Consider the following 19347-nt stretch of genomic DNA (forward strand, 5'->3'; position numbering starts at 1 on the left):
GGGCGCAACGACCTGCGCTCACATGTGGGCCGAGTGCACCTTGGTGCATGTTCGGGGCGCCTCGGGTGCACGCTCGATCTTGCCCCGGTGCACCAAGGCGCTCGGTTTGCCCCGGGTGCGCACTTGGTGCAAGGTGGGCACCCAAAATAGGGATCAAGCACCAAAACACAAGTTTCGGGATGCAAAATGGGACCCAAGGACCACAAATGCGTTCCAAGACCCATGATGGGTCCACGAGAACAAAAATGTGTTCCGAGACTTAATAAACAAATATTGGGTTTTAGGAGAAGAAACATGCTCTGATGCCCAAAACGAGAATCGACCCCGAAAAGGCCACAGGCCAAAAGTGGGATGCGAGACAAAAAAAAATGGGACCCGAGGACCAAAATTGGGTTCCCAGGTCGAAGACAGGGCAACCGGACAAGAAACGACCTCTAAGGCTCGAAATGAGTCCCGACGACTAAAACTTGACAAGAAGCACCCATCAGGCACCCAACTCGACACCCATGGGATGCCGACCCACCCGGGCTTCCACCTAGCACACCTTGGCACCCACCCACCCTCGCACCCAACCTCGCACCCAACTTAGCACCTTTGAACCCACATTGGCACTCACCCTGACCCTGGCACCTTGGAACCCACATTGGCACTCACCTTGACCCTGGCACCCACCTTTGCACTCACCTTGGGACCCACCCTGGCTCCCACCTCGGCACCCACCCAGACACCCACCTTGGTTCCTTGGCACCCACCTTGGATCCTTGGCACCCACCCCGACACCCACCTTGGCACGCAACTTGGCTACTTGCCACCCACCTTGGCTCCTTGACGCCCACCCCGACAACCACCCCGTGACCTACCCTGGCTAGGGTTGGTGCACACCCACCCTGGTGCCCACCTTGGCACCCACCCTATGACCCACCTTGGCACGCACCTTAGTACCCACCCCGTTACCCACCCTAGGACCCACCCCGTGACCCACCTTGGCCAGGGTGGGTGCCTTGGTGCGCACAACTTGCCTGGGCTGCACACCAGGGCGGGCTCAAGATGGCACCCGCGTTCCGTTTTTTTCACTATCTTTCAAAACGGAAATTTTAAAATCTCATTTTTTTCTTTTTTTTGCCTTTTCTGGAAATTAGTGAAGGCAGCGCATCAAAGGTGCGCAATGCTGGTGCGAACCCGGGAGCGCTCCGATGTGTGCTCCAAGGTGCGGCGTGCACGAAGTCCGAGCCCGGTTTGCCCCGGGTGCGCACCTCGCGTGCACCTTCGCCGGGGTGAGCACCTTGGCTGGGTTGCGCGCCCTGGTGCGTACCAAGGAGCGCTCTGAAGTGTGCTCCAAGGTGCGGCGTGCACGAAGTCGGAGCCCGGTTTGCCCCGGGTGTGCACCTCGGGTGCGCACCTCGCGTGCACCTTCGCTGCGGTGGGCACCTTGGCTGGGTTGCGCGCCTTGGTGGGCACCATGCAGTGCACGAAGTCGGAGCCCGGTTTGCCCCGGGCGCGCACCTCCGCCAGGGTGGGCACCTTGGTGCGCACAACTTGCCTGGGCTGCGCATCAGGAAGGGCTCAAGATGGCACCCGCGTTCCGTTTTTTTCACTATCTTTCAGAACGGAAATTTTAAAATATCGTTTTTTTTTGCCTTTTCTGGAAATTAGTGAAGGCAGCGCATCAAAGGTGCGCAACGCTGGTGCGAACCTGGGAGCGCTCCGATGTGTGCTCCAAGGTGCGGCGTGCACGAAGTCGGAGCCCGGTTTGCCTCGGGTGCGCCCTGGTGGGCACCATGGTGCGCACCAAGGAGCGCTCCGAAGTGTGCTCCAAGGTGCGGCCTGCACGAAGTCGGAGCCCGGTTTGCCCCGGGTGTGCACCTCGGGTGGGCACCTTGGTGCGCATGCCTTGCCTGGGCTGCGCACCAGGGCGGGCTCAAGATGGCACCCGCGTTCCTTTTTTTTCACTATCTTTCAAAACGGAAATTTTAAAATCTCATTTTTTTTTGCCTTTTTCTGGAAATTAGTGAAGGCAGCGCATCAAAGGTGCGCACCTCGCTGCCCACCACGGTGCGCAACGCCGGTGGGCACCCGGGAGTGCTTCGAAGTGTGCTCCAAGGTGCTGCGTGCACGTTGTCGGAGCCCGGTTTGCCCCGGGTGCGCACCTCGCGTGCACCTTCGTCGGGGTGGGCACCTTGGCTTGGTTTGCCCCGGCTGCGCTCCGAAGCGGGGTTATTGGAGCGCCGCCTCTTTTTTTGTCGGAGCGTTTGGTGGGGTTTCTCGCATTGGCTCTTCCGAGGCCCGGTTGCCACCCTGGCGCGCACGAAGTCGGAAGTAGGGTTAATTGCCCGGGTGCGCACCTTTGCCAGGGTGGCACCTTACCTGGGCTGCGCACCAGGGCGGGCTCAAGATGGCACGCGCGTTCCGTTTTTTTCACTATCTTTCAAAACGGAAATTTTAAAATCTCCTTTTTTTTTTGCCTTTTCTGGAAATTAGTGAAGGCAGCGCATCAAAGGTGCGCACCTCGCTGCCCACCTTGGTGTGCTCTGAGGTGCGCACCCGGGAGCGCTACGAAGTGTGCTCCAAGGTGCGGCGTGCACGTTGTCGGAGCCCGGTTTGCCCCGGGTGCGCACCTCGCCTGCACCTTGGCCGGGGTGGGCACCTTGGCTGGGTTTGCCCAGGGTGCGCTCCGAAGCGGGGTTACTGGAGCGCCCCCTCTTTTTTTGTCAGAGAGTTTGGTGGGGTTTCTCGCATTGGCTCTTCCCAGGCCCGGTTGTTGGGTGCGCTCCCACCCTGGCGCGCGCGAAGTTGGAAGTTGGGTTAATTGCCCGGGCGCGCACCTTCGCCAGGGTGGGCACCTTGGTGCGCAAACCTTGGCTGGGCTGCGCACCAGGGCGGGCTCAAGATGGCACCAGCATTCCCTTTTTCTCACTATCTTTCAAAACGGAAATTTTAAAATCTCGTTTTTTTTTTGCCTTTTATGGAAATTAGTGAAGGCATCGCATCAAAGGTGCGCACCTCGCTGCCCACCTTGGTGTGCTCCGAGGTGCCCACCACGGTGCGCAACGCCGGTGCGAACCCGGGAGCGCCCCGATGTGTGCTCCAAGGTGCGGCGTGCACGAAGTCGGACCCCGGTTTGCCCCGGGTGCGCACCTCGCGTGCACCTTGGTGCGCACACCTTGGCTGGGTTGCGCGGCCTGGTGGGCACCATGGTGCGCACCAAGGAGCGCTCCGAAGTGTGCTCCAAGGTGCGGCGTGCACGAAGTCGGAGCCCGGTTTGCCCCGGGTGCGCACCTTCGCCGCGGTGGGCACCATGGCGTGCACGAAGTCGGAGCCCGGTTTGCCCCGGGTGCGCACCTCGCGTGCACCTTCGCCGGGGTGGGCACCTCGGCTGGGTTGCGCGCCCTGGTGCGCACCAAGGAGCGCTCTGAAGTGTGCTCCAAGGTGCGGCGTGCACGAAGTCGGAGCCCGGTTTGCCCCGGGTGTGCACCTCGCGTGCACCTTCGCTGCGGTGGGCACCTTGGCTGGGTTGCGCGCCTTGGTGGGCACCATGCAGTGCACGAAGTCGGAGCCCGGTTTGCCCCGGGCGCGCACCTCCGCCAGGGTGGGCACCTTGGTGCGCACAACTTGCCTGGGCTGCGCACCAGGAAGGGCTCAAGATGGCACCCGCGTTCCGTTTTTTTCACTATCTTTCAGAACGGAAATTTTAAAATATCGTTTTTTTTTGCCTTTTCTGGAAATTAGTGAAGGCAGCGCATCAAAGGTGCGCAACGCTGGTGCGAACCTGGGAGCGCTCCGATGTGTGCTCCAAGGTGCGGCGTGCACGAAGTCGGACCCCGGTTTGCCCCGGGTGCGCACCTCGCGTGCACCTTGGTGCGCACACCTTGGCTGGGTTGCGCGCCCTGGTGGGCACCATGGTGCGCACCAAGGAGCGCTCCGAAGTGTGCTCCAAGGTGCGGCGTGCACGAAGTCGGAGCCCGGTTTGCCCCGGGTGCGCACCTCGCGTGCACCTTCGCCGCGGTGGGCACCTTAGTGTGCAGACCTTGGCTGGGTTGCGCGCCCTGGTGGGCACCATGGTGCGCACCAAGGAGCGCTCCGAAGTGTGCTCCAAGGTGCGGCCTGCACGAAGTCGGAGCCCGGTTTGCCCCGGGTGTGCACCTCGGGTGGGCACCTTGGTGCGCATGCCTTGCCTGGGCTGCGCACCAGGGCGGGCTCAAGATGGCACCCGCGTTCCTTTTTTTTCACTATCTTTCAAAACGGAAATTTTAAAATCTCATTTTTTTTTGCCTTTTTCTGGAAATTAGTGAAGGCAGCGCATCAAAGGTGCGCACCTCGCTGCCCACCACGGTGCGCAACGCCGGTGGGCACCCGGGAGTGCTTCGAAGTGTGCTCCAAGGTGCTGCGTGCACGTTGTCGGAGCCCGGTTTGCCCCGGGTGCGCACCTCGCGTGCACCTTCGTCGGGGTGGGCACCTTGGCTGGGTTTGCCCCGGCTGCGCTCCGAAGCGGGGTTATTGGAGCGCCGCCTCTTTTTTTGTCGGAGCGTTTGGTGGGGTTTCTCGCATTGGCTCTTCCGAGGCCCGGTTGCCACCCTGGCGCGCACGAAGTCGGAAGTAGGGTTAATTGCCCGGGTGCGCACCTTTGCCAGGGTGGGCACCTTACCTGGGCTGCGCACCAGGGCGGGCTCAAGATGGCACGCGCGTTCCGTTTTTTTCACTATCTTTCAAAACGGAAATTTTAAAATCTCCTTTTTTTTTTGCCTTTTCTGGAAATTAGTGAAGGCAGCGCATCAAAGGTGCGCACCTCGCTGCCCACCTTGGTGTGCTCTGAGGTGCGCACCCGGGAGCGCTACGAAGTGTGCTCCAAGGTGCGGCGTGCACGTTGTCGGAGCCCGGTTTGCCCCGGGTGCGCACCTCGCCTGCACCTTGGCCGGGGTGGGCACCTTGGCTGGGTTTGCCCAGGGTGCGCTCCGAAGCGGGGTTACTGGAGCGCCCCCTCTTTTTTTGTCAGAGCGTTTGGTGGGGTTTCTCGCATTGGCTCTTCCCAGGCCCGGTTGTTGGGTGCGCTCCCACCCTGGCGCGCGCGAAGTTGGAAGTTGGGTTAATTGCCCGGGCGCGCACCTTCGCCAGGGTGGGCACCTTGGTGCGCACACCTTGGCTGGGCTGCGCACCAGGGCGGGCTCAAGATGGCACCAGCATTCCCTTTTTCTCACTATCTTTCAAAACGGAAATTTTAAAATCTCGTTTTTTTTTTGCCTTTTATGGAAATTAGTGAAGGCATCGCATCAAAGGTGCGCACCTCGCTGCCCACCTTGGTGTGCTCCGAGGTGCCCACCACGGTGCGCAACGCCGGTGCGAACCCGGGAGCGCCCCGATGTGTGCTCCAAGGTGCGGCGTGCACGAAGTCGGACCCCGGTTTGCCCCGGGTGCGCACCTCGCGTGCACCTTGGTGCGCACACCTTGGCTGGGTTGCGCGGCCTGGTGGGCACCATGGTGCGCACCAAGGAGCGCTCCGAAGTGTGCTCCAAGGTGCGGCGTGCACGAAGTCGGAGCCCGGTTTGCCCCGGGTACGCACCTCGCGTGCACCTTCGCCGGGGTGGGCACCTCGGCTGGGTTGCGCGCCCTGGTGCGCACCAAGGAGCGCTCCGAAGTGTGCTCCAAGGTGCGGCGTGCACGAAGTCGGAGCCCGGTTTGCCCCGGGTGCGCACCTTCGCCGCGGTGCGCACCATGGCGTGCACGAAGTCGGAGCCCGGTTTGCCCCGGGTGCGCACCTCGCGTGCACCTTCGGCGGGGTTGCGCGCCCTGGTGGGCACCATGGTGCGCACCAAGGAGCGCTCCGAAGTGTGCTCCAAGGTGCGGCGTGCACGAAGTCGGAGCCCGGTTTGCCCCGGGTGCGCACCTCGCGTGCACCTTCGGCGGGGTTGCGCGCCCTGGTGGGCACCATGGTGCGCACCAAGGAGCGCTCCGAAGTGTGCTCCAAGGTGCGGCGTGCACGAAGTCGGAGCCCGGTTTGCCCCGGGTGCGCACCTCGCGTGCACCTTCGCCGCGGTGGGCACCATGGCGTGCACGAAGTCGGAGCCCGGTTTGCCCCGGGTGCGCACCTCGCGTGCACCTTCGCCGGGGTGGGCACCTCGGCTGGGTTGCGCGCCCTGGTGCGCACCAAGGAGCGCTCCGAAGTGTGCTCCAAGGTGCGGCGTGCACGAAGTCGGAGCCCGGTTTGCCCCGGGTGCGCACCTCGCGTGCACCTTCGCCAGGGTGGGCACCTCGGTGCGCACACCTTCTCAATGTTTTCTTGCCTTTTCTGGAAATTGGTGAAGGCAGCGCATCAAAGGTGCGCACCTCGGTGTGCTCCGAGGTGCGAACCCGAGAGCGCTCCGAGGTGCCCACGAAGTCGAAAGTCGGGTTAATTGCATTGTTTTCCCCGGGTGCGCTCCGAGGTGCGCAACATCGGCGCGCACCAAGGAGGGCTCCGAAGTGTGCTCCAAGGTGCGCACGATGGCGTGCACCTCTGGTGCGCACGATTCGGAGCTCGGTTTGACCGGGGTGCGCACACCTTGGCTGGGTTGCGCACCTTTTGTGCGCTCCAAGGTGCGCACGAAGTCGGAGCTCGGTTTGCCCCGGGTGCGCACCTTCGCCAGGGTGCGCACCTTGATGCGCACGCCTTGGCTGGGCTGCGCACCTTGGTGGGCGCCATGGTGCGCACCTTTCGTGCGCTCCAAGGTGCGCACGAAGTCGGAGCTCGGTTTGCCCCGGGTGCGCACCTTGGTGGGCGCCATGGTGCACTCCGAGGTGCCCAAGATTGGTGCGCACCAAGGAGCGCTCCGAAGTGCGCTCCAAGGTGCGCGCGAAGTCGAAAGTTGGGTTAATTGTCCGGTTTGCCTCGGGTGCGCACCTTGCGTGCACCTTCGCCAGGGTGGGCGCCTTGGTGCGCACACCTTGGCTGGGCTGCGCACACCTTGGCACCCGCGTTTCCTTCATTTTAAATTTTTTTTTTTTACAATCTCTCAAGTGGGAAATTCTATAATCTCAACTTTTTTTGCCTTTTCAGGAAACTTTTGAATGGAGCGCATCATTGGTGCGCTCCGAAGTGTGCTCCAAAGCTCTCTCCAGCTGCGTGCACCTGCCCCGGCCGCGCACCCGGCCCCGCCCAGCTTCGCTCACCTGTCCCGGGCGTCTGGTGCGGAACCTTAGAGTAAGAAACATCACCGTGCACCTTGGCCAACGTGCGCGACTCGACCGAGCGCGCACTGGCCGAGGTGCACACCGATTTCACCTGGGTGCGCGCGCAGCACCTCGGGCGCACCGGGGTGCGCGCACAACGCCCGGGTTGCACCGTGGCCTGTGTGCTCGGGGCGCCTCGGGTGCGCGCTCGGTGTCGCCCCCGCGCGCGCGGTAGTGCGGGCAGCGCACCCCGGCCCGGCCCGGCCCCGACGAGAACGCAAACGGGCAAAAGGTTTATTCAAATAGCATTGCGACGCCCGGCGAAAAACTAAAAAAGGGTGCAACACCGGGACTTCCCGGGAGGTCACCCATCCCAGTACTACTCCGGCCCAAGCGCGCTTAACTGCGGAGTTCTGATGGGATCCGGTGCACTAACGCTGGTATGATCGCACCCGTTATGAGCTTGTCGCAGTGTGTACTTAGCAAACCGCGACCCACGTGCGAATCCACCCCGGCCACCCACCCCCGTCGAGGTGCACACCCTCCCTCGCGAAGTGCGCCCCGTTCGCCAAGTGTGAGCCCTGCCCGGGTGCGCGCACCTTGCTAGGGCGTCGGGTGTGCACCCGGCCCGGCCTACGTGCGTGCACCTGGAGGGGGCGTCGTGTGCGTGCAGTGTCCCGTCTGCAACGCGGTGCCCACACACCACCTCGGGCGCAACGACCTGCGCTCACATGTGGGCCGAGTGCACCTTGGTGCATGTTCGGGGCGCCTCGGGTGCACGCTCGATCTTGCCCCGGTGCACCAAGGCGCTCGGTTTGCCCCGGGTGCGCACTTGGTGCAAGGTGGGCACCCAAAATAGGGATCAAGCACCAAAACACAAGTTTCGGGATGCAAAATGGGACCCAAGGACCACAAATGCGTTCCAAGACCCATGATGGGTCCACGAGAACAAAAATGTGTTCCGAGACTTAATAAACAAATATTGGGTTTTAGGAGAAGAAACATGCTCTGATGCCCAAAACGAGAATCGACCCCGAAAAGGCCACAGGCCAAAAGTGGGATGCGAGACAAAAAAAAATGGGACCCGAGGACCAAAATTGGGTTCCCAGGTCGAAGACAGGGCAACCGGACAAGAAACGACCTCTAAGGCTCGAAATGAGTCCCGACGACTAAAACTTGACAAGAAGCACCCATCAGGCACCCAACTCGACACCCATGGGATGCCGACCCACCCGGGCTTCCACCTAGCACACCTTGGCACCCACCCACCCTCGCACCCAACCTCGCACCCAACTTAGCACCTTTGAACCCACATTGGCACTCACCCTGACCCTGGCACCTTGGAACCCACATTGGCACTCACCTTGACCCTGGCACCCACCTTTGCACTCACCTTGGGACCCACCCTGGCTCCCACCTCGGCACCCACCCAGACACCCACCTTGGTTCCTTGGCACCCACCTTGGATCCTTGGCACCCACCCCGACACCCACCTTGGCACGCAACTTGGCTACTTGCCACCCACCTTGGCTCCTTGACGCCCACCCCGACAACCACCCCGTGACCTACCCTGGCTAGGGTTGGTGCACACCCACCCTGGTGCCCACCTTGGCACCCACCCTATGACCCACCTTGGCACGCACCTTAGTACCCACCCCGTTACCCACCCTAGGACCCACCCCGTGACCCACCTTGGCCAGGGTGGGTGCCTTGGTGCGCACAACTTGCCTGGGCTGCACACCAGGGCGGGCTCAAGATGGCACCCGCGTTCCGTTTTTTTCACTATCTTTCAAAACGGAAATTTTAAAATCTCATTTTTTTCTTTTTTTTGCCTTTTCTGGAAATTAGTGAAGGCAGCGCATCAAAGGTGCGCAATGCTGGTGCGAACCCGGGAGCGCTCCGATGTGTGCTCCAAGGTGCGGCGTGCACGAAGTCCGAGCCCGGTTTGCCCCGGGTGCGCACCTCGCGTGCACCTTCGCCGGGGTGAGCACCTTGGCTGGGTTGCGCGCCCTGGTGCGTACCAAGGAGCGCTCTGAAGTGTGCTCCAAGGTGCGGCGTGCACGAAGTCGGAGCCCGGTTTGCCCCGGGTGTGCACCTCGGGTGCGCACCTCGCGTGCACCTTCGCTGCGGTGGGCACCTTGGCTGGGTTGCGCGCCTTGGTGGGCACCATGCAGTGCACGAAGTCGGAGCCCGGTTTGCCCCGGGCGCGCACCTCCGCCAGGGTGGGCACCTTGGTGCGCACAACTTGCCTGGGCTGCGCATCAGGAAGGGCTCAAGATGGCACCCGCGTTCCGTTTTTTTCACTATCTTTCAGAACGGAAATTTTAAAATATCGTTTTTTTTTGCCTTTTCTGGAAATTAGTGAAGGCAGCGCATCAAAGGTGCGCAACGCTGGTGCGAACCTGGGAGCGCTCCGATGTGTGCTCCAAGGTGCGGCGTGCACGAAGTCGGAGCCCGGTTTGCCTCGGGTGCGCCCTGGTGGGCACCATGGTGCGCACCAAGGAGCGCTCCGAAGTGTGCTCCAAGGTGCGGCCTGCACGAAGTCGGAGCCCGGTTTGCCCCGGGTGTGCACCTCGGGTGGGCACCTTGGTGCGCATGCCTTGCCTGGGCTGCGCACCAGGGCGGGCTCAAGATGGCACCCGCGTTCCTTTTTTTTCACTATCTTTCAAAACGGAAATTTTAAAATCTCATTTTTTTTTGCCTTTTTCTGGAAATTAGTGAAGGCAGCGCATCAAAGGTGCGCACCTCGCTGCCCACCACGGTGCGCAACGCCGGTGGGCACCCGGGAGTGCTTCGAAGTGTGCTCCAAGGTGCTGCGTGCACGTTGTCGGAGCCCGGTTTGCCCCGGGTGCGCACCTCGCGTGCACCTTCGTCGGGGTGGGCACCTTGGCTTGGTTTGCCCCGGCTGCGCTCCGAAGCGGGGTTATTGGAGCGCCGCCTCTTTTTTTGTCGGAGCGTTTGGTGGGGTTTCTCGCATTGGCTCTTCCGAGGCCCGGTTGCCACCCTGGCGCGCACGAAGTCGGAAGTAGGGTTAATTGCCCGGGTGCGCACCTTTGCCAGGGTGGCACCTTACCTGGGCTGCGCACCAGGGCGGGCTCAAGATGGCACGCGCGTTCCGTTTTTTTCACTATCTTTCAAAACGGAAATTTTAAAATCTCCTTTTTTTTTTGCCTTTTCTGGAAATTAGTGAAGGCAGCGCATCAAAGGTGCGCACCTCGCTGCCCACCTTGGTGTGCTCTGAGGTGCGCACCCGGGAGCGCTACGAAGTGTGCTCCAAGGTGCGGCGTGCACGTTGTCGGAGCCCGGTTTGCCCCGGGTGCGCACCTCGCCTGCACCTTGGCCGGGGTGGGCACCTTGGCTGGGTTTGCCCAGGGTGCGCTCCGAAGCGGGGTTACTGGAGCGCCCCCTCTTTTTTTGTCAGAGAGTTTGGTGGGGTTTCTCGCATTGGCTCTTCCCAGGCCCGGTTGTTGGGTGCGCTCCCACCCTGGCGCGCGCGAAGTTGGAAGTTGGGTTAATTGCCCGGGCGCGCACCTTCGCCAGGGTGGGCACCTTGGTGCGCAAACCTTGGCTGGGCTGCGCACCAGGGCGGGCTCAAGATGGCACCAGCATTCCCTTTTTCTCACTATCTTTCAAAACGGAAATTTTAAAATCTCGTTTTTTTTTTGCCTTTTATGGAAATTAGTGAAGGCATCGCATCAAAGGTGCGCACCTCGCTGCCCACCTTGGTGTGCTCCGAGGTGCCCACCACGGTGCGCAACGCCGGTGCGAACCCGGGAGCGCCCCGATGTGTGCTCCAAGGTGCGGCGTGCACGAAGTCGGACCCCGGTTTGCCCCGGGTGCGCACCTCGCGTGCACCTTGGTGCGCACACCTTGGCTGGGTTGCGCGGCCTGGTGGGCACCATGGTGCGCACCAAGGAGCGCTCCGAAGTGTGCTCCAAGGTGCGGCGTGCACGAAGTCGGAGCCCGGTTTGCCCCGGGTGCGCACCTTCGCCGCGGTGGGCACCATGGCGTGCACGAAGTCGGAGCCCGGTTTGCCCCGGGTGCGCACCTCGCGTGCACCTTCGCCGGGGTGGGCACCTCGGCTGGGTTGCGCGCCCTGGTGCGCACCAAGGAGCGCTCTGAAGTGTGCTCCAAGGTGCGGCGTGCACGAAGTCGGAGCCCGGTTTGCCCCGGGTGTGCACCTCGCGTGCACCTTCGCTGCGGTGGGCACCTTGGCTGGGTTGCGCGCCTTGGTGGGCACCATGCAGTGCACGAAGTCGGAGCCCGGTTTGCCCCGGGCGCGCACCTCCGCCAGGGTGGGCACCTTGGTGCGCACAACTTGCCTGGGCTGCGCACCAGGAAGGGCTCAAGATGGCACCCGCGTTCCGTTTTTTTCACTATCTTTCAGAACGGAAATTTTAAAATATCGTTTTTTTTTGCCTTTTCTGGAAATTAGTGAAGGCAGCGCATCAAAGGTGCGCAACGCTGGTGCGAACCTGGGAGCGCTCCGATGTGTGCTCCAAGGTGCGGCGTGCACGAAGTCGGACCCCGGTTTGCCCCGGGTGCGCACCTCGCGTGCACCTTGGTGCGCACACCTTGGCTGGGTTGCGCGCCCTGGTGGGCACCATGGTGCGCACCAAGGAGCGCTCCGAAGTGTGCTCCAAGGTGCGGCGTGCACGAAGTCGGAGCCCGGTTTGCCCCGGGTGCGCACCTCGCGTGCACCTTCGCCGCGGTGGGCACCATGGCGTGCACGAAGTCGGAGCCCGGTTTGCCCCGGGTGCGCACCTCGCGTGCACCTTCGCCGGGGTGGGCACCTTAGTGTGCAGACCTTGGCTGGGTTGCGCGCCCTGGTGGGCACCATGGTGCGCACCAAGGAGCGCTCCGAAGTGTGCTCCAAGGTGCGGCCTGCACGAAGTCGGAGCCCGGTTTGCCCCGGGTGTGCACCTCGGGTGGGCACCTTGGTGCGCATGCCTTGCCTGGGCTGCGCACCAGGGCGGGCTCAAGATGGCACCCGCGTTCCTTTTTTTTCACTATCTTTCAAAACGGAAATTTTAAAATCTCATTTTTTTTTGCCTTTTTCTGGAAATTAGTGAAGGCAGCGCATCAAAGGTGCGCACCTCGCTGCCCACCACGGTGCGCAACGCCGGTGGGCACCCGGGAGTGCTTCGAAGTGTGCTCCAAGGTGCTGCGTGCACGTTGTCGGAGCCCGGTTTGCCCCGGGTGCGCACCTCGCGTGCACCTTCGTCGGGGTGGGCACCTTGGCTGGGTTTGCCCCGGCTGCGCTCCGAAGCGGGGTTATTGGAGCGCCGCCTCTTTTTTTGTCGGAGCGTTTGGTGGGGTTTCTCACATTGGCTCTTCCGAGGCCCGGTTGCCACCCTGGCGCGCACGAAGTCGGAAGTAGGGTTAATTGCCCGGGTGCGCACCTTTGCCAGGGTGGGCACCTTACCTGGGCTGCGCACCAGGGCGGGCTCAAGATGGCACGCGCGTTCCGTTTTTTTCACTATCTTTCAAAACGGAAATTTTAAAATCTCCTTTTTTTTTTGCCTTTTCTGGAAATTAGTGAAGGCAGCGCATCAAAGGTGCGCACCTCGCTGCCCACCTTGGTGTGCTCTGAGGTGCGCACCCGGGAGCGCTACGAAGTGTGCTCCAAGGTGCGGCGTGCACGTTGTCGGAGCCCGGTTTGCCCCGGGTGCGCACCTCGCCTGCACCTTGGCCGGGGTGGGCACCTTGGCTGGGTTTGCCCAGGGTGCGCTCCGAAGCGGGGTTACTGGAGCGCCCCCTCTTTTTTTGTCAGAGCGTTTGGTGGGGTTTCTCGCATTGGCTCTTCCCAGGCCCGGTTGTTGGGTGCGCTCCCACCCTGGCGCGCGCGAAGTTGGAAGTTGGGTTAATTGCCCGGGCGCGCACCTTCGCCAGGGTGGGCACCTTGGTGCGCACACCTTGGCTGGGCTGCGCACCAGGGCGGGCTCAAGATGGCACCAGCATTCCCTTTTTCTCACTATCTTTCAAAACGGAAATTTTAAAATCTCGTTTTTTTTTTGCCTTTTATGGAAATTAGTGAAGGCATCGCATCAAAGGTGCGCACCTCGCTGCCCACCTTGGTGTGCTCCGAGGTGCCCACCACGGTGCGCAACGCCGGTGCGAACCCGGGAGCGCCCCGATGTGTGCTCCAAGGTGCGGCGTGCACGAAGTCGGACCCCGGTTTGCCCCGGGTGCGCACCTCGCGTGCACCTTGGTGCGCACACCTTGGCTGGGTTGCGCGGCCTGGTGGGCACCATGGTGCGCACCAAGGAGCGCTCCGAAGTGTGCTCCAAGGTGCGGCGTGCACGAAGTCGGAGCCCGGTTTGCCCCGGGTACGCACCTCGCGTGCACCTTCGCCGGGGTGGGCACCTCGGCTGGGTTGCGCGCCCTGGTGCGCACCAAGGAGCGCTCCGAAGTGTGCTCCAAGGTGCGGCGTGCACGAAGTCGGAGCCCGGTTTGCCCCGGGTGCGCACCTTCGCCGCGGTGCGCACCATGGCGTGCACGAAGTCGGAGCCCGGTTTGCCCCGGGTGCGCACCTCGCGTGCACCTTCGGCGGGGTTGCGCGCCCTGGTGGGCACCATGGTGCGCACCAAGGAGCGCTCCGAAGTGTGCTCCAAGGTGCGGCGTGCACGAAGTCGGAGCCCGGTTTGCCCCGGGTGCGCACCTCGCGTGCACCTTCGGCGGGGTTGCGCGCCCTGGTGGGCACCATGGTGCGCACCAAGGAGCGCTCCGAAGTGTGCTCCAAGGTGCGGCGTGCACGAAGTCGGAGCCCGGTTTGCCCCGGGTGCGCACCTCGCGTGCACCTTCGCCGCGGTGGGCACCATGGCGTGCACGAAGTCGGAGCCCGGTTTGCCCCGGGTGCGCACCTCGCGTGCACCTTCGCCGGGGTGGGCACCTCGGCTGGGTTGCGCGCCCTGGTGCGCACCAAGGAGCGCTCCGAAGTGTGCTCCAAGGTGCGGCGTGCACGAAGTCGGAGCCCGGTTTGCCCCGGGTGCGCACCTCGCGTGCACCTTCGCCAGGGTGGGCACCTCGGTGCGCACACCTTCTCAATGTTTTCTTGCCTTTTCTGGAAATTGGTGAAGGCAGCGCATCAAAGGTGCGCACCTCGGTGTGCTCCGAGGTGCGAACCCGAGAGCGCTCCGAGGTGCCCACGAAGTCGAAAGTCGGGTTAATTGCATTGTTTTCCCCGGGTGCGCTCCGAGGTGCGCAACATCGGCGCGCACCAAGGAGGGCTCCGAAGTGTGCTCCAAGGTGCGCACGATGGCGTGCACCTCTGGTGCGCACGATTCGGAGCTCGGTTTGACCGGGGTGCGCACACCTTGGCTGGGTTGCGCACCTTTTGTGCGCTCCAAGGTGCGCACGAAGTCGGAGCTCGGTTTGCCCCGGGTGCGCACCTTCGCCAGGGTGCGCACCTTGATGCGCACGCCTTGGCTGGGCTGCGCACCTTGGTGGGCGCCATGGTGCGCACCTTTCGTGCGCTCCAAGGTGCGCACGAAGTCGGAGCTCGGTTTGCCCCGGGTGCGCACCTTGGTGGGCGCCATGGTGCACTCCGAGGTGCCCAAGATTGGTGCGCACCAAGGAGCGCTCCGAAGTGCGCTCCAAGGTGCGCGCGAAGTCGAAAGTTGGGTTAATTGTCCGGTTTGCCTCGGGTGCGCACCTTGCGTGCACCTTCGCCAGGGTGGGCGCCTTGGTGCGCACACCTTGGCTGGGCTGCGCACACCTTGGCACCCGCGTTTCCTTCATTTTAAATTTTTTTTTTTTACAATCTCTCAAGTGGGAAATTCTATAATCTCAACTTTTTTTGCCTTTTCAGGAAACTTTTGAATGGAGCGCATCATTGGTGCGCTCCGAAGTGTGCTCCAAAGCTCTCTCCAGCTGCGTGCACCTGCCCCGGCCGCGCACCCGGCCCCGCCCAGCTTCGCTCACCTGTCCCGGGCGTCTGGTGCGGAACCTTAGAGTAAGAAACATCACCGTGCACCTTGGCCAACGTGCGCGACTCGACCGAGCGCGCACTGGCCGAGGTGCACACCGATTTCACCTGGGTGCGCGCGCAGCACCTCGGGCGCACCGGGGTGCGCGCACAACGCCCGGGTTGCACCGTGGCCTGTGTGCTCGGGGCGCCTCGGGTGCGCGCTCGGTGTCGCCCCCGCGCGCGCGGTAGTGCGGGCAGCGCACCCCGGCCCGGCCCGGCCCCGACGAGAACGCAAACGGGCAAAAGGTTTATTCAAATAGCATTGCGACGCCCGGCGAAAAACTAAAAAAGGGTGCAACACCGGGACTTCCCGGGAGGTCACCCATCCCAGTACTACTCCGGCCCAAGCGCGCTTAACTGCGGAGTTCTGATGGGATCCGGTGCACTAACGCTGGTATGATCGCACCCGTTATGAGCTTGTCGCAGTGTGTACTTAGCAAACCGCGACCCACGTGCGAATCCACCCCGGCCACCCACCCCCGTCGAGGTGCACACCCTCCCTCGCGAAGTGCGCCCCGTTCGCCAAGTGTGAGCCCTGCCCGGGTGCGCGCACCTTGCTAGGGCGTCGGGTGTGCACCCGGCCCGGCCTACGTGCGTGCACCTGGAGGGGGCGTCGTGTGCGTGCAGTGTCCCGTCTGCAACGCGGTGCCCACACACCACCTCGGGCGCAACGACCTGCGCTCACATGTGGGCCGAGTGCACCTTGGTGCATGTTCGGGGCGCCTCGGGTGCACGCTCGATCTTGCCCCGGTGCACCAAGGCGCTCGGTTTGCCCCGGGTGCGCACTTGGTGCAAGGTGGGCACCCAAAATAGGGATCAAGCACCAAAACACAAGTTTCGGGATGCAAAATGGGACCCAAGGACCACAAATGCGTTCCAAGACCCATGATGGGTCCACGAGAACAAAAATGTGTTCCGAGACTTAATAAACAAATATTGGGTTTTAGGAGAAGAAACATGCTCTGATGCCCAAAACGAGAATCGACCCCGAAAAGGCCACAGGCCAAAAGTGGGATGCGAGACAAAAAAAAATGGGACCCGAGGACCAAAATTGGGTTCCCAGGTCGAAGACAGGGCAACCGGACAAGAAACGACCTCTAAGGCTCGAAATGAGTCCCGACGACTAAAACTTGACAAGAAGCACCCATCAGGCACCCAACTCGACACCCATGGGATGCCGACCCACCCGGGCTTCCACCTAGCACACCTTGGCACCCACCCACCCTCGCACCCAACCTCGCACCCAACTTAGCACCTTTGAACCCACATTGGCACTCACCCTGACCCTGGCACCTTGGAACCCACATTGGCACTCACCTTGACCCTGGCACCCACCTTTGCACTCACCTTGGGACCCACCCTGGCTCCCACCTCGGCACCCACCCAGACACCCACCTTGGTTCCTTGGCACCCACCTTGGATCCTTGGCACCCACCCCGACACCCACCTTGGCACGCAACTTGGCTACTTGCCACCCACCTTGGCTCCTTGACGCCCACCCCGACAACCACCCCGTGACCTACCCTGGCTAGGGTTGGTGCACACCCACCCTGGTGCCCACCTTGGCACCCACCCTATGACCCACCTTGGCACGCACCTTAGTACCCACCCCGTTACCCACCCTAGGACCCACCCCGTGACCCACCTTGGCCAGGGTGGGTGCCTTGGTGCGCACAACTTGCCTGGGCTGCACACCAGGGCGGGCTCAAGATGGCACCCGCGTTCCGTTTTTTTCACTATCTTTCAAAACGGAAATTTTAAAATCTCATTTTTTTCTTTTTTTTGCCTTTTCTGGAAATTAGTGAAGGCAGCGCATCAAAGGTGCGCAATGCTGGTGCGAACCCGGGAGCGCTCCGATGTGTGCTCCAAGGTGCGGCGTGCACGAAGTCCGAGCCCGGTTTGCCCCGGGTGCGCACCTCGCGTGCACCTTCGCCGGGGTGAGCACCTTGGCTGGGTTGCGCGCCCTGGTGCGTACCAAGGAGCGCTCTGAAGTGTGCTCCAAGGTGCGGCGTGCACGAAGTCGGAGCCCGGTTTGCCCCGGGTGTGCACCTCGGGTGCGCACCTCGCGTGCACCTTCGCTGCGGTGGGCACCTTGGCTGGGTTGCGCGCCTTGGTGGGCACCATGCAGTGCACGAAGTCGGAGCCCGGTTTGCCCCGGGCGCGCACCTCCGCCAGGGTGGGCACCTTGGTGCGCACAACTTGCCTGGGCTGCGCATCAGGAAGGGCTCAAGATGGCACCCGCGTTCCGTTTTTTTCACTATCTTTCAGAACGGAAATTTTAAAATATCGTTTTTTTTTGCCTTTTCTGGAAATTAGTGAAGGCAGCGCATCAAAGGTGCGCAACGCTGGTGCGAACCTGGGAGCGCTCCGATGTGTGCTCCAAGGTGCGGCGTGCACGAAGTCGGAGCCCGGTTTGCCTCGGGTGCGCCCTGGTGGGCACCATGGTGCGCACCAAGGAGCGCTCCGAAGTGTGCTCCAAGGTGCGGCCTGCACGAAGTCGGAGCCCGGTTTGCCCCGGGTGTGCACCTCGGGTGGGCACCTTGGTGCGCATGCCTTGCCTGGGCTGCGCACCAGGGCGGGCTCAAGATGGCACCCGCGTTCCTTTTTTTTCACTATCTTTCAAAACGGAAATTTTAAAATCTCATTTTTTTTTGCCTTTTTCTGGAAATTAGTGAAGGCAGCGCATCAAAGGTGCGCACCTCGCTGCCCACCACGGTGCGCAACGCCGGTGGGCACCCGGGAGTGCTTCGAAGTGTGCTCCAAGGTGCTGCGTGCACGTTGTCGGAGCCCGGTTTGCCCCGGGTGCGCACCTCGCGTGCACCTTCGTCGGGGTGGGCACCTTGGCTTGGTTTGCCCCGGCTGCGCTCCGAAGCGGGGTTATTGGAGCGCCGCCTCTTTTTTTGTCGGAGCGTTTGGTGGGGTTTCTCGCATTGGCTCTTCCGAGGCCCGGTTGCCACCCTGGCGCGCACGAAGTCGGAAGTAGGGTTAATTGCCCGGGTGCGCACCTTTGCCAGGGTGGCACCTTACCTGGGCTGCGCACCAGGGCGGGCTCAAGATGGCACGCGCGTTCCGTTTTTTTCACTATCTTTCAAAACGGAAATTTTAAAATCTCCTTTTTTTTTTGCCTTTTCTGGAAATTAGTGAAGGCAGCGCATCAAAGGTGCGCACCTCGCTGCCCACCTTGGTGTGCTCTGAGGTGCGCACCCGGGAGCGCTACGAAGTGTGCTCCAAGGTGCGGCGTGCACGTTGTCGGAGCCCGGTTTGCCCCGGGTGCGCACCTCGCCTGCACCTTGGCCGGGGTGGGCACCTTGGCTGGGTTTGCCCAGGGTGCGCTCCGAAGCGGGGTTACTGGAGCGCCCCCTCTTTTTTTGTCAGAGAGTTTGGTGGGGTTTCTCGCATTGGCTCTTCCCAGGCCCGGTTGTTGGGTGCGCTCCCACCCTGGCGCGCGCGAAGTTGGAAGTTGGGTTAATTGCCCGGGCGCGCACCTTCGCCAGGGTGGGCACCTTGGTGCGCAAACCTTGGCTGGGCTGCGCACCAGGGCGGGCTCAAGATGGCACCAGCATTCCCTTTTTCTCACTATCTTTCAAAACGGAAATTTTAAAATCTCGTTTTTTTTTTGCCTTTTATGGAAATTAGTGAAGGCATCGCATCAAAGGTGCGCACCTCGCTGCCCACCTTGGTGTGCTCCGAGGTGCCCACCACGGTGCGCAACGCCGGTGCGAACCCGGGAGCGCCCCGATGTGTGCTCCAAGGTGCGGCGTGCACGAAGTCGGACCCCGGTTTGCCCCGGGTGCGCACCTCGCGTGCACCTTGGTGCGCACACCTTGGCTGGGTTGCGCGGCCTGGTGGGCACCATGGTGCGCACCAAGGAGCGCTCCGAAGTGTGCTCCAAGGTGCGGCGTGCACGAAGTCGGAGCCCGGTTTGCCCCGGGTGCGCACCTTCGCCGCGGTGGGCACCATGGCGTGCACGAAGTCGGAGCCCGGTTTGCCCCGGGTGCGCACCTCGCGTGCACCTTCGCCGGGGTGGGCACCTCGGCTGGGTTGCGCGCCCTGGTGCGCACCAAGGAGCGCTCTGAAGTGTGCTCCAAGGTGCGGCGTGCACGAAGTCGGAGCCCGGTTTGCCCCGGGTGTGCACCTCGCGTGCACCTTCGCTGCGGTGGGCACCTTGGCTGGGTTGCGCGCCTTGGTGGGCACCATGCAGTGCACGAAGTCGGAGCCCGGTTTGCCCCGGGCGCGCA

At 62.5% G+C, this 19347-nt stretch overlaps 2 non-coding genes across 2 annotated transcripts; both read right to left on the reverse strand.

Annotated features, from left to right (window-relative positions):
• Positions 1 to 7475: 7475 nt before the first annotated feature.
• Positions 7476 to 7594, reverse strand: LOC131869352 (5S ribosomal RNA). Its single transcript, XR_009367736.1, has one exon. It is a non-coding gene; the product is annotated as a 5S ribosomal RNA (ribosomal RNA).
• Positions 7595 to 15398: 7804 nt separating this feature from the next.
• On the reverse strand, positions 15399 to 15517 carry LOC131869353 (5S ribosomal RNA). Its single transcript, XR_009367737.1, has one exon. It is a non-coding gene; the product is annotated as a 5S ribosomal RNA (ribosomal RNA).
• Positions 15518 to 19347: the final 3830 nt, after the last annotated feature.

This window comes from Cryptomeria japonica, unplaced genomic scaffold, assembly GCF_030272615.1.
Source record: "Cryptomeria japonica unplaced genomic scaffold, Sugi_1.0 HiC_scaffold_245, whole genome shotgun sequence".
NCBI lineage: Eukaryota > Viridiplantae > Streptophyta > Pinopsida > Cupressales > Cupressaceae > Cryptomeria > Cryptomeria japonica.